Below are 15,883 nucleotides of genomic sequence, written 5' to 3'. Positions count from 1 at the left end.
GCTGGTTAACGGAAAAACAGGTTTGATTACAGATTTTTTTTTAATAACCAGATACCACTAACCAATACTGGATGATGAGAAGCTAGATATCTAACATGGCAAATAAACGAAATCGCATTCTCATCAAATCAGTCGAAATCATTTACAATCGCTCGCCAACTCCTTATTTAAAAAACACCTGTTTAGAAAAACTATTTGAAAAACAATTTATAGGAAATTCAGATGATAAGCTGTTCATACGAATGGGATTTTTTAAACGACAATGGTCGATATAGCGCCTTTAGAGCGCCCGCACACGAGCCACATTTTGCGGTCGGATCGACCACACGATTGCAGTCGCGTTCCAGCGAACTCAAGCCGCCCATAAGAAATACTGTACTATACGTACACGGGCGTTCACAAAAGTCAAAAAGGCCGTCTGCAGTCAACTTGCTGCTTATCTCCGCCGAGATGTCATCGCGGCATCCGCCGTACAATAACCACAAACTTGTACACACCGTCGTGTACTTTTTTTCATATTGGTCTCATAGCATTCAATTTTTGATGTCAGTTGCCTCAACTGAAAGTGCGGTTCATATGACCGCAAGTCGACCACAAAAATGTGGTTGGGTCAACTGCGAAGTGCTGTCAACGTGGCCACAATGTTGTGGTTGCCTCAACTGCAAATATGTGGTCCGTGTACGACCCATTCAACATTGATTTAAAATTTCAAAGCAAAGTTTTGTGTCTATAAATTTGAATCAGTTGAAACAGAATGAATCAGCATAACCTATTCGGAATACAGGGTGATTGTGCTACAATAAATGGAAAGGTTCGTCTCGAGTTCTTGACCCGTAACACATTGTGTGAATAAGATTATCAATTTCAGTTACTGCATATAATTTCTGATAGTTATTGAAAGTTAATTTCATGTTTTATAACAAAAAGTGGATGGAGTATTACATCCAGAGTGAATTCATAAATGATGAAAACATGATTTGTCGTAGAGTCAGAAAATTTAATTAACCCTGCTACTGCACACTGGGGTCTAGAAAACCCACGTGCCCTTTATATTCTACCTTGTAAGCAGGCTTTCGATCGTGACCTTGGGCCAGCGCCATGTAAATTCAGTTAACAGTTGTATACGAGTGAGGCAGGACGCACAATATTTTGATTTTGATTTTAGCTGCTCCTGGGTTACTGAGACCCCAGTGTGAAGGATTAAGTTACATACTTTCTATTAGAAATTTTATTATCTATCATTTTGAAGGAAGATGTCGAGGCATAAAAGAAACGATACTCGTCCGCTAACAGAGGAGGAACTGCAGGAGATTGTAGATAATCTTTGGAGCAATCCAGATCATGAAAATGGATATGAAATTGGAGAATTTTCGGATAGCGAAAACGATTATGAGATGGAGGAAGATGAGGAAGACGATGAACAAAGTGCTTGTGAAAGTGAACAGGGTGGTGGAAATGAACAAAACAGTGACAATGAAAATGAAGAATACAGTGAAAATGAAAGTGAACAAGCTGGTGAGAATAACAGTGAACAAGCTAGTGGAAATAGCAGTGAACAAAACAATGCTCGTGAGAATGAACAAGAAAGGCGTCCAAGAGAAACGAGAAATAAAAGCGTCCTAAGAGGTAAAAATAACCACTTGCGGTCATCTATAGTTCCTCAGAGGAGAGGTCGTTTGAGAGCTGACAATATTGTTTTACATTTGCCCGGTGCTAAAGGTGATGCTAGAAAAGTAGAAACCCCTTTAGAAGCTTGGAATTTGATTATCAGTGAAGATATAATTGAAACAATTACCATACGCACCAATGGACAAATTGAGAGAAACCACGATGAGACTAACAAACTCAGCTACACCAAAACCACAAATGTTATTGAGGTAAGAGCTTTCATTGGTCTTCTCTATATAGCGGGAGCTTTGCGTGTCTCAAATTGCAGCACAGAAGAATTATGGTCCCTTGCTTTTGGGATTGGAATTTTCCGGACAACCATGTCCCAGCAGAGATTTCAGTTTTTAGCTACTAACTTACGCTTTGATAACAAGGCTGATAGACATATACGACGTCGGACTGATAAATTTGCTCCAATTAGACAAATATGGGATGTATATATAAGCAACTGCAAGGCATACTACACACCCCATGAATATTGCACAATAGACGAGCAACTGATGAGTTTTCGTGGCCGTTGTAGCTTCCGCATCTATATGGCCAGCCAACCCGATAAGTACGGCATGAAAATACTAATGCTAAATGATGCTAAGACATATTGCATGTTGAATGATATTCCTTATGTGGGCAAAGTGAACTGCGAAAATAATGAAAGTGTGCCAACCTATTATGTTAGAAAATTGTCCGAACCCATACACGATACCAATCGCAACCTAACTTTTGATAATTGGTTCACTTCAATTCCATTGGCTAACCTTCTATCTGAGCAATATAAGCTTACAATGGCAGGAACCTTGCGAAAAAACAAAAGAGAAATTCCGCCTAGTTTCTTGGCCAAAAAGAAAGTAGGGTCGTCGTTATTCGCTTTCGATAATAACAAAACTCTAGTTTCTTTCACACCCAAGCAAATTAAAAACGTGATTCTAATTTCTACCTTACACTATGACGATTCCATTGATCACGAGACAAATAAACCAACGATAATTGAGACATACAACGCAACCAAAGGTGGTACAGACACCTTCGATCAGTTGTGCCATTCATATACCACAGCACGAAAAACAAATAGATGGCCTATGCGAGTGTTTTATGGTATGCTTGATGGAAGTGGTATCAATTCGATGATTCTGCTTGCCTTTGCTAAGGAAGATTGGGCAGAAAAAAAACTCGGACACGAAGGAATTTCCTAAAAGAGCTGGGAATGTCCTTGGTAATACCATTTCTCAAGGAACGACTACGGTTGCCAACGCTTAGAAGATCACTGCGTCAAAAGATAATGGAAATCTTAGATGAGCCTGTGTCAGATGCACCTCCAAATAATGACGAAAATTTGCGACGAAAAGTTCGTTGTAGTTTTTGCGACAGAAAAAAAGACAGAAAAACAAATATGCATTGTAGCGTGTGCCATAAATCGTTTTGTAATGAACACATGGCAATGGTATGTAGGAGCTGTGAGGCTGATTTATCAGCCTGATTCATTAGACTGACTAAGAGAAACTTGAGGAATTATAATTTTCTCAATTGCACAATATAACAGAATGATATTTAGTTAAAACGTTTCATATACTTAGAATTCGAAAATTTTAGTTTTTGTTTTTTTTTGGTGAATTTCTAAAAAATCGTACATTTTGTTACAATTTTTTTTCCTTTTTTTCAATTTGATATTATCAAGAATGGAATATTTGTTTAAACTACTTTTCAATATGTTGTATACTCTCTAAAATAACCACTTCAACAATTCCATGTGTAAAAACAATAAAAAAATATTACCAACTTGAAAAAACTCCATTTCATTTATTGGGTTTTTGAGAACCCAATGTGCAATTTGTGTCTTGAAAAATAAGTGTGCGGTAGCAGGGTTAACATGGAGTTTGTCGAATGAATTCGTAAGACATTATTTTTGGCTGGTTTGAAACACTTTTATTTATCATCAGGTTCTGGAGCCATTGAAACAAATAACACACGTATCAATATGTTCTGCAACAACTTTAATAACTGCATGATTGAGAGTACAATTGGATGATTCAAATACCTTCGTACAAGTTCTCGTAGAAATGAACTGATAATAGCTATTAATTATACAAGGGAAAAAAGTATTAGATTTTAGCTCGAGATTGGGTTGTCTCCCGACAGGAAGTAGAGCGAGACAAAAAACTCAGAGCTACAATCCAATAGTTTTCCCATGTATAATACACATGACGAGAAAAACGACGGTTTAATATTGGAAAATTATATTTCTACCTTCACTTATATATAAATATATATATATATATATATATATATATATATATATATATATATATATATAAACAATTCCTTGGAGTTATTTGGGATAGCAGCGAAGGGCAAGTGTACTCTTATAATATTATATTTCCAATATTTCGACAATGGTTATTGTCATCATCAGGGAGCTAAGATGATAGATTTTGAATTAATACAAAATTAAGTTAATAGACGAATACTTACAATGTTAGTGAGATTGGTCGCAATTGAGTTGAGTTAAAATTAGAATATGAACGTTGTGATCATGATAAAAACACGTAACAACTGTAAAATTACAAGACATATGAATTAAGTGAAAGCTACAATATATATATATACGTTAAATGAGGAGTAATCATGAAATTTTTTTATTTGAGAATGAACGTGGTGATCTTAGGTCAGAAACACATCACTTGTCAATTTATTAAAATTTTGAAGAAGAAGTAGACTTGGCATTTGCCGCTGGTGCAATTAATCAAAGAGTTTCAGTTGCCTCCAGAAGAAAGAGTTTTGTTATATAATTTTTGTTAATAGGTTGATAAATGAATTTAAGTAATGTCAATTCCAATTTTTGTCTATAAAAAGTAAATAGGAATATATTTCACTTAAATATTGTAAGTTTGTTTTTTTATTCAGACAATTTCGTGATTGCGGAATGTAAGTCATTTCAAGGAATAATCTTTTAGAAACATTCCTCTCTTTAGTCAAAATTTTTACTGAGTTGAAATCCATTACATGTCCATTATTATAAACATGTTCACTAAGGGCACACCTTTCTGGATGAAGTCTACAATCACTTTTGTGTGCAGATATTCTGTCTTTTAATAGTCTGGCAGTCTAACCAATGTATTCAGCACTGCAACTTATACAAGGGATACTATAAACCACTTGAGATTGAAATTTTTTTGAGATTTTATCTTTTAAGTTTGAAAAAAGAGAATTAATTGTTAGTATAGGTTTGTGTGCAATTTTTATATTATCAATATTTTTGAAAATTCGTGTGAGTTTGGGTGTAATTTCACTGGTATATGGTAAGGAAGTGAAAAGATAATTATTTATCTGAATTTCATTATTATTATTATTATTGATATCATTGTCCTGACTTGGAGAGATTGAAGGACGAACGTTATGATCAATTTCATTTGGGGACGTGTTAAACAATATCTTGTTTAATAAGGTTTCAGGATATGAATTTTGTACAAAGAGGTTTAAAAGGATTTTAAAATTTTTTAAATGAAAGGACGAGTCCGAAATTCTGATAACACGTTGTTTCATCTGTTTGACCAAATTAACTTTTATTGATTGTTTATGTAGTGACCAATAGTTCATGTATCTACCTGAACTTATTGGTTTTCTGTACCAGTCAATAAGTACGGTATTAGTGGAAGTGCGAATGAGTTTAGTGTCTAGAAATGGAACATTTTATTCATCGTCTTCCTTTTCGATGGTAAATTTTATATAGGGGTCATAACTATTAAAGATTTCAACGATTTCTGTGACTCCTGTACAGGGAAGGGCAAGGATTATGTCATCAACATATTTTTTTAAGAAAAAAACATGAAAGGACATTCAGGACATTGTCTAACAGATCATCCATTACATAGTTAGCTAGAATGGGGCTTATTTTGGCTCCCATTGGTGTACCAAAATTTTGTTTATATATTTTGTTATTAAAAGAAAAATATGTATTATTCAACAGGAAGGTCAGTGAAACCACATCCAAACTGGCTAACACATAATTTTCTGGAAGTTGAATTCTATTGAATTTTGAAGAGACTTCAAAAGAGTCTTTAATGTAATATGGATTATCATAATCATATATCCGTCAAAATAGATGCCAAAGATTCTGTAGGATTATTTATAGAGGCAATTTTAACTCAATTCAATTACGACCAATCTCACTAACATTGTTAGTATTCGTCTATTAACTTAAGTTCTGTATTAATTCAAAATCTATCATCTTAACTCCCTGATGATGACAATAACCACCGTCGAAATGTTGGAAATATAATGTTATAAGAGTACACTTGCGCTTCGCTGCTATCCCAAATAACTCCAAGGAATTGTTCGTAACTAGTCAGCAAAGACTACCTCTCTCTCTCTCTCTCTCTATATATATATATATATATATATATATATATATATATATATATATATATATATATATATATATATATATAGAATATATATATATATATATATATATATATATATATATATATATATATATATATATATATATAGAATATATATATATATATATATATATATATATATATATATATATATATATATATATATATAGAATAGAATATAGAATATATATATATATATATATATATATATATATAGAAATACGGAATAATGTTGGGGATGCAGTCAAAAATTGCTGGGCTGTTGTTTAAAGAATACTCTTTGTTATATGGTCGAGCTTTCGAGAATGTTTATTCCCTTTATCAAGACATCTACAATAAATTGATAACATTGAAGCAAAATTGTAAAACAATAGATAAAAAGTACTTACTAACTTGAGGTTATATTAATAAGTCGAAAATTTCACTGAGAAACACAAAAAAGTCCTTTTCATTATGTAGAAAAGTGTACTTTCTACATTTCAGCAAGAACAGCTTTCTGTTTTTCATCGATGCCAACTTGGTGTTCGTTTTTGCCCATGTTTTCATGTGTGTTACTGTTTGTAGACCAAACTGCTGTCGGATGTTTATGAAGAACCCCATGTCTAGAATTTATAAAGCGATGGGTAGTCTTGACTGACTAGTTAAGGAGAAATACGGAATAATGTTGGGGATGCAGTCAAAAATTGCTGGGCTGTTGTTTAAAGAATACTCTTTGTTATATGGTCGAGCTTTCGAGAATGTTTATTCCCTTTATCAAGACATCTACAATAAATTGATAACATTGAAGCAAAATTGTAAAACAATAGATAAAAAGTACTTACTAACTTGAGGTTATATTAATAAGTCGAAAATTTCACTGAGAAACACAAAAAAGTCCTTTTCATTATGTAGAAAAGTGTACTTTCTACATTTCAGCAAGAACAGCTTTCTGTTTTTCATCGATGCCAACTTGGTGTTCGTTTTTGCCCATGTTTTCATGTGTGTTACTGTTTGTAGACCAAACTGCTGTCGGATGTTTATGAAGAACCCCATGTCTAGAATTTATAAAGCGATGGGTAGTCTTGACTGACTAGTTAAGGAGAAATACGGAATAATGTTGGGGATGCAGTCAAAAATTGCTGGGCTGTTGTTTAAAGAATACTCTTTGTTATATGGTCGAGCTTTCGAGAATGTTTATTCCCTTTATCAAGACATCTACAATAAATTGATAACATTGAAGCAAAATTGTAAAACAATAGATAAAAAGTACTTACTAACTTGAGGTTATATTAATAAGTCGAAAATTTCACTGAGAAACACAAAAAAGTCCTTTTCATTATGTAGAAAAGTGTACTTTCTACATTTCAGCAAGAACAGCTTTCTGTTTTTCATCGATGCCAACTTGGTGTTCGTTTTTGCCCATGTTTTCATGTGTGTTACTGTTTGTAGACCAAACTGCTGTCGGATGTTTATGAAGAACCCCATGTCTAGAATTTATAAAGCGATGGGTAGTCTTGACTGACTAGTTAAGGAGAAATACGGAATAATGTTGGGGATGCAGTCAAAAATTGCTGGGCTGTTGTTTAAAGAATACTCTTTGTTATATGGTCGAGCTTTCGAGAATGTTTATTCCCTTTATCAAGACATCTACAATAAATTGATAACATTGAAGCAAAATTGTAAAACAATAGATAAAAAGTACTTACTAACTTGAGGTTATATTAATAAGTCGAAAATTTCACTGAGAAACACAAAAAAGTCCTTTTCATTATGTAGAAAAGTGTACTTTCTACATTTCAGCAAGAACAGCTTTCTGTTTTTCATCGATGCCAACTTGGTGTTCGTTTTTGCCCATGTTTTCATGTGTGTTACTGTTTGTAGACCAAACTGCTGTCGGATGTTTATGAAGAACCCCATGTCTAGAATTTATAAAGCGATGGGTAGTCTTGACTGACTAGTTAAGGAGAAATACGGAATAATGTTGGGGATGCAGTCAAAAATTGCTGGGCTGTTGTTTAAAGAATACTCTTTGTTATATGGTCGAGCTTTCGAGAATGTTTATTCCCTTTATCAAGACATCTACAATAAATTGATAACATTGAAGCAAAATTGTAAAACAATAGATAAAAAGTACTTACTAACTTGAGGTTATATTAATAAGTCGAAAATTTCACTGAGAAACACAAAAAAGTCCTTTTCATTATGTAGAAAAGTGTACTTTCTACATTTCAGCAAGAACAGCTTTCTGTTTTTCATCGATGCCAACTTGGTGTTCGTTTTTGCCCATGTTTTCATGTGTGTTACTGTTTGTAGACCAAACTGCTGTCGGATGTTTATGAAGAACCCCATGTCTAGAATTTATAAAGCGATGGGTAGTCTTGACTGACTAGTTAAGGAGAAATACGGAATAATGTTGGGGATGCAGTCAAAAATTGCTGGGCTGTTGTTTAAAGAATACTCTTTGTTATATGGTCGAGCTTTCGAGAATGTTTATTCCCTTTATCAAGACATCTACAATAAATTGATAACATTGAAGCAAAATTGTAAAACAATAGATAAAAAGTACTTACTAACTTGAGGTTATATTAATAAGTCGAAAATTTCACTGAGAAACACAAAAAAAGTACTTTTTATCTATTGTTTTACAATTTTGCTTCAATGTTATCAATTTATTGTAGATGTCTTGATAAAGGGAATAAACATTCTCGAAAGCTCGACCATATAACAAAGAGTATTCTTTAAACAACAGCCCAGCAATTTTTGACTGCATCCCCAACATTATTCCGTATTTCTCCTTAACTAGTCAGTCAAGACTACCCATCGCTTTATAAATTCTAGACATGGGGTTCTTCATAAACATCCGACAGCAGTTTGGTCTACAAACAGTAACACACATGAAAACATGGGCAAAAACGAACACCAAGTTGGCATCGATGAAAAACAGAAAGCTGTTCTTGCTGAAATGTAGAAAGTACACTTTTCTACATAATGAAAAGGACTTTTTTGTGTTTCTCAGTGAAATTTTCGACTTATTAATATAACCTCAAGTTAGTAAGTACTTTTTATCTATTGTTTTACAATTTTGCTTCAATGTTATCAATTTATTGTAGATGTCTTGATAAAGGGAATAAACATTCTCGAAAGCTCGACCATATAACAAAGAGTATTCTTTAAACAACAGCCCAGCAATTTTTGACTGCATCCCCAACATTATTCCATATTTCTCCTTAACTAGTCAGTCAAGACTACCCATCGCTTTATAAATTCTAGACATGGGGTTCTTCATAAACATCCGACAGCAGTTTGGTCTACAAACAGTAACACACATGAAAACATGGGCAAAAACGAACACCAAGTTGGCATCGATGAAAAACAGAAAGCTGTTCTTGCTGAAATGTAGAAAGTACACTTTTCTACATAATGAAAAGGACTTTTTTGTGTTTCTCAGTGAAATTTTCGACTTATTAATATAACCTCAAGTTAGTAAGTACTTTTTATCTATTGTTTTACAATTTTGCTTCAATGTTATCAATTTATTGTAGATGTCTTGATAAAGGGAATAAACATTCTCGAAAGCTCGACCATATAACAAAGAGTATTCTTTAAACAACAGCCCAGCAATTTTTGACTGCATCCCCAACATTATTCCGTATTTCTCCTTAACTAGTCAGTCAAGACTACCCATCGCTTTATAAATTCTAGACATGGGGTTCTTCATAAACATCCGACAGCAGTTTGGTCTACAAACAGTAACACACATGAAAACATGGGCAAAAACGAACACCAAGTTGGCATCGATGAAAAACAGAAAGCTGTTCTTGCTGAAATGTAGAAAGTACACTTTTCTACATAATGAAAAGGACTTTTTTGTGTTTCTCAGTGAAATTTTCGACTTATTAATATAACCTCAAGTTAGTAAGTACTTTTTATCTATTGTTTTACAATTTTGCTTCAATGTTATCAATTTATTGTAGATGTCTTGATAAAGGGAATAAACATTCTCGAAAGCTCGACCATATAACAAAGAGTATTCTTTAAACAACAGCCCAGCAATTTTTGACTGCATCCCCAACATTATTCCGTATTTCTCCTTAACTAGTCAGTCAAGACTACCCATCGCTTTATAAATTCTAGACATGGGGTTCTTCATAAACATCCGACAGCAGTTTGGTCTACAAACAGTAACACACATGAAAACATGGGCAAAAACGAACACCAAGTTGGCATCGATGAAAAACAGAAAGCTGTTCTTGCTGAAATGTAGAAAGTACACTTTTCTACATAATGAAAAGGACTTTTTTGTGTTTCTCAGTGAAATTTTCGACTTATTAATATAACCTCAAGTTAGTAAGTACTTTTTATCTATTGTTTTACAATTTTGCTTCAATGTTATCAATTTATTGTAGATGTCTTGATAAAGGGAATAAACATTCTCGAAAGCTCGACCATATAACAAAGAGTATTCTTTAAACAACAGCCCAGCAATTTTTGACTGCATCCCCAACATTATTCCGTATTTCTCCTTAACTAGTCAGTCAAGACTACCCATCGCTTTATAAATTCTAGACATGGGGTTCTTCATAAACATCCGACAGCAGTTTGGTCTACAAACAGTAACACACATGAAAACATGGGCAAAAACGAACACCAAGTTGGCATCGATGAAAAACAGAAAGCTGTTCTTGCTGAAATGTAGAAAGTACACTTTTCTACATAATGAAAAGGACTTTTTTGTGTTTCTCAGTGAAATTTTCGACTTATTAATATAACCTCAAGTTAGTAAGTACTTTTTATCTATTGTTTTACAATTTTGCTTCAATGTTATCAATTTATTGTAGATGTCTTGATAAAGGGAATAAACATTCTCGAAAGCTCGACCATATAACAAAGAGTATTCTTTAAACAACAGCCCAGCAATTTTTGACTGCATCCCCAACATTATTCCGTATTTCTCCTTAACTAGTCAGTCAAGACTACCCATCGCTTTATAAATTCTAGACATGGGGTTCTTCATAAACATCCGACAGCAGTTTGGTCTACAAACAGTAACACACATGAAAACATGGGCAAAAACGAACACCAAGTTGGCATCGATGAAAAACAGAAAGCTGTTCTTGCTGAAATGTAGAAAGTACACTTTTCTACATAATGAAAAGGACTTTTTTGTGTTTCTCAGTGAAATTTTCGACTTATTAATATAACCTCAAGTTAGTAAGTACTTTTTATCTATTGTTTTACAATTTTGCTTCAATGTTATCAATTTATTGTAGATGTCTTGATAAAGGGAATAAACATTCTCGAAAGCTCGACCATATAACAAAGAGTATTCTTTAAACAACAGCCCAGCAATTTTTGACTGCATCCCCAACATTATTCCGTATTTCTCCTTAACTAGTCAGTCAAGACTACCCATCGCTTTATAAATTCTAGACATGGGGTTCTTCATAAACATCCGACAGCAGTTTGGTCTACAAACAGTAACACACATGAAAACATGGGCAAAAACGAACACCAAGTTGGCATCGATGAAAAACAGAAAGCTGTTCTTGCTGAAATGTAGAAAGTACACTTTTCTACATAATGAAAAGGACTTTTTTGTGTTTCTCAGTGAAATTTTCGACTTATTAATATAACCTCAAGTTAGTAAGTACTTTTTATCTATTGTTTTACAATTTTGCTTCAATGTTATCAATTTATTGTAGATGTCTTGATAAAGGGAATAAACATTCTCGAAAGCTCGACCATATAACAAAGAGTATTCTTTAAACAACAGCCCAGCAATTTTTGACTGCATCCCCAACATTATTCCGTATTTCTCCTTAACTAGTCAGTCAAGACTACCCATCGCTTTATAAATTCTAGACATGGGGTTCTTCATAAACATCCGACAGCAGTTTGGTCTACAAACAGTAACACACATGAAAACATGGGCAAAAACGAACACCAAGTTGGCATCGATGAAAAACAGAAAGCTGTTCTTGCTGAAATGTAGAAAGTACACTTTTCTACATAATGAAAAGGACTTTTTTGTGTTTCTCAGTGAAATTTTCGACTTATTAATATAACCTCAAGTTAGTAAGTACTTTTTATCTATTGTTTTACAATTTTGCTTCAATGTTATCAATTTATTGTAGATGTCTTGATAAAGGGAATAAACATTCTCGAAAGCTCGACCATATAACAAAGAGTATTCTTTAAACAACAGCCCAGCAATTTTTGACTGCATCCCCAACATTATTCCGTATTTCTCCTTAACTAGTCAGTCAAGACTACCCATCGCTTTATAAATTCTAGACATGGGGTTCTTCATAAACATCCGACAGCAGTTTGGTCTACAAACAGTAACACACATGAAAACATGGGCAAAAACGAACACCAAGTTGGCATCGATGAAAAACAGAAAGCTGTTCTTGCTGAAATGTAGAAAGTACACTTTTCTACATAATGAAAAGGACTTTTTTGTGTTTCTCAGTGAAATTTTCGACTTATTAATATAACCTCAAGTTAGTAAGTACTTTTTATCTATTGTTTTACAATTTTGCTTCAATGTTATCAATTTATTGTAGATGTCTTGATAAAGGGAATAAACATTCTCGAAAGCTCGACCATATAACAAAGAGTATTCTTTAAACAACAGCCCAGCAATTTTTGACTGCATCCCCAACATTATTCCGTATTTCTCCTTAACTAGTCAGTCAAGACTACCCATCGCTTTATAAATTCTAGACATGGGGTTCTTCATAAACATCCGACAGCAGTTTGGTCTACAAACAGTAACACACATGAAAACATGGGCAAAAACGAACACCAAGTTGGCATCGATGAAAAACAGAAAGCTGTTCTTGCTGAAATGTAGAAAGTACACTTTTCTACATAATGAAAAGGACTTTTTTGTGTTTCTCAGTGAAATTTTCGACTTATTAATATAACCTCAAGTTAGTAAGTACTTTTTATCTATTGTTTTACAATTTTGCTTCAATGTTATCAATTTATTGTAGATGTCTTGATAAAGGGAATAAACATTCTCGAAAGCTCGACCATATAACAAAGAGTATTCTTTAAACAACAGCCCAGCAATTTTTGACTGCATCCCCAACATTATTCCGTATTTCTCCTTAACTAGTCAGTCAAGACTACCCATCGCTTTATAAATTCTAGACATGGGGTTCTTCATAAACATCCGACAGCAGTTTGGTCTACAAACAGTAACACACATGAAAACATGGGCAAAAACGAACACCAAGTTGGCATCGATGAAAAACAGAAAGCTGTTCTTGCTGAAATGTAGAAAGTACACTTTTCTACATAATGAAAAGGACTTTTTTGTGTTTCTCAGTGAAATTTTCGACTTATTAATATAACCTCAAGTTAGTAAGTACTTTTTATCTATTGTTTTACAATTTTGCTTCAATGTTATCAATTTATTGTAGATGTCTTGATAAAGGGAATAAACATTCTCGAAAGCTCGACCATATAACAAAGAGTATTCTTTAAACAACAGCCCAGCAATTTTTGACTGCATCCCCAACATTATTCCGTATTTCTCCTTAACTAGTCAGTCAAGACTACCCATCGCTTTATAAATTCTAGACATGGGGTTCTTCATAAACATCCGACAGCAGTTTGGTCTACAAACAGTAACACACATGAAAACATGGGCAAAAACGAACACCAAGTTGGCATCGATGAAAAACAGAAAGCTGTTCTTGCTGAAATGTAGAAAGTACACTTTTCTACATAATGAAAAGGACTTTTTTGTGTTTCTCAGTGAAATTTTCGACTTATTAATATAACCTCAAGTTAGTAAGTACTTTTTATCTATTGTTTTACAATTTTGCTTCAATGTTATCAATTTATTGTAGATGTCTTGATAAAGGGAATAAACATTCTCGAAAGCTCGACCATATAACAAAGAGTATTCTTTAAACAACAGCCCAGCAATTTTTGACTGCATCCCCAACATTATTCCGTATTTCTCCTTAACTAGTCAGTCAAGACTACCCATCGCTTTATAAATTCTAGACATGGGGTTCTTCATAAACATCCGACAGCAGTTTGGTCTACAAACAGTAACACACATGAAAACATGGGCAAAAACGAACACCAAGTTGGCATCGATGAAAAACAGAAAGCTGTTCTTGCTGAAATGTAGAAAGTACACTTTTCTACATAATGAAAAGGACTTTTTTGTGTTTCTCAGTGAAATTTTCGACTTATTAATATAACCTCAAGTTAGTAAGTACTTTTTATCTATTGTTTTACAATTTTGCTTCAATGTTATCAATTTATTGTAGATGTCTTGATAAAGGGAATAAACATTCTCGAAAGCTCGACCATATAACAAAGAGTATTCTTTAAACAACAGCCCAGCAATTTTTGACTGCATCCCCAACATTATTCCGTATTTCTCCTTAACTAGTCAGTCAAGACTACCCATCGCTTTATAAATTCTAGACATGGGGTTCTTCATAAACATCCGACAGCAGTTTGGTCTACAAACAGTAACACACATGAAAACATGGGCAAAAACGAACACCAAGTTGGCATCGATGAAAAACAGAAAGCTGTTCTTGCTGAAATGTAGAAAGTACACTTTTCTACATAATGAAAAGGACTTTTTTGTGTTTCTCAGTGAAATTTTCGACTTATTAATATAACCTCAAGTTAGTAAGTACTTTTTATCTATTGTTTTACAAATTTGCTTCAATGTTATCAATTTATTGTAGATGTCTTGATAAAGGGAATAAACATTCTCGAAAGCTCGACCATATAACAAAGAGTATTCTTTAAACAACAGCCCAGCAATTTTTGACTGCATCCCCAACATTATTCCGTATTTCTCCTTAACTAGTCAGTCAAGACTACCCATCGCTTTATAAATTCTAGACATGGGGTTCTTCATAAACATCCGACAGCAGTTTGGTCTACAAACAGTAACACACATGAAAACATGGGCAAAAACGAACACCAAGTTGGCATCGATGAAAAACAGAAAGCTGTTCTTGCTGAAATGTAGAAAGTACACTTTTCTACATAATGAAAAGGACTTTTTTGTGTTTCTCAGTGAAATTTTCGACTTATTAATATAACCTCAAGTTAGTAAGTACTTTTTATCTATTGTTTTACAATTTTGCTTCAATGTTATCAATTTATTGTAGATGTCTTGATAAAGGGAATAAACATTCTCGAAAGCTCGACCATATAACAAAGAGTATTCTTTAAACAACAGCCCAGCAATTTTTGACTGCATCCCCAACATTATTCCGTATTTCTCCTTAACTAGTCAGTCAAGACTACCCATCGCTTTATAAATTCTAGACATGGGGTTCTTCATAAACATCCGACAGCAGTTTGGTCTACAAACAGTAACACACATGAAAACATGGGCAAAAACGAACACCAAGTTGGCATCGATGAAAAACAGAAAGCTGTTCTTGCTGAAATGTAGAAAGTACACTTTTCTACATAATGAAAAGGACTTTTTTGTGTTTCTCAGTGAAATTTTCGACTTATTAATATAACCTCAAGTTAGTAAGTACTTTTTATCTATTGTTTTACAATTTTGCTTCAATGTTATCAATTTATTGTAGATGTCTTGATAAAGGGAATAAACATTCTCGAAAGCTCGACCATATAACAAAGAGTATTCTTTAAACAACAGCCCAGCAATTTTTGACTGCATCCCCAACATTATTCCGTATTTCTCCTTAACTAGTCAGTCAAGACTACCCATCGCTTTATAAATTCTAGACATGGGGTTCTTCATAAACATCCGACAGCAGTTTGGTCTACAAACAGTAACACACATGAAAACATGGGCAAAAACGAACACCAAGTTG

The 15,883-nt window shown here is 33.6% G+C and overlaps 1 pseudogene; it reads right to left on the bottom strand.

Annotated features, from left to right (window-relative positions):
* LOC141485282 (cyclin-dependent kinase 9-like) overlaps positions 1–15,883 on the bottom strand; it is a 332,045-nt pseudogene that overhangs the window by 141,752 nt on the left and 174,410 nt on the right.

This window comes from Leptinotarsa decemlineata, unplaced genomic scaffold, assembly GCF_025532065.1.
Source record: "Leptinotarsa decemlineata unplaced genomic scaffold, Ldec_3_MD MMD2_tig00026314_RagTag_RagTag, whole genome shotgun sequence".
NCBI lineage: Eukaryota > Metazoa > Arthropoda > Insecta > Coleoptera > Chrysomelidae > Leptinotarsa > Leptinotarsa decemlineata.
This window is presented reverse-complemented; position numbering and strand designations above follow the sequence as displayed.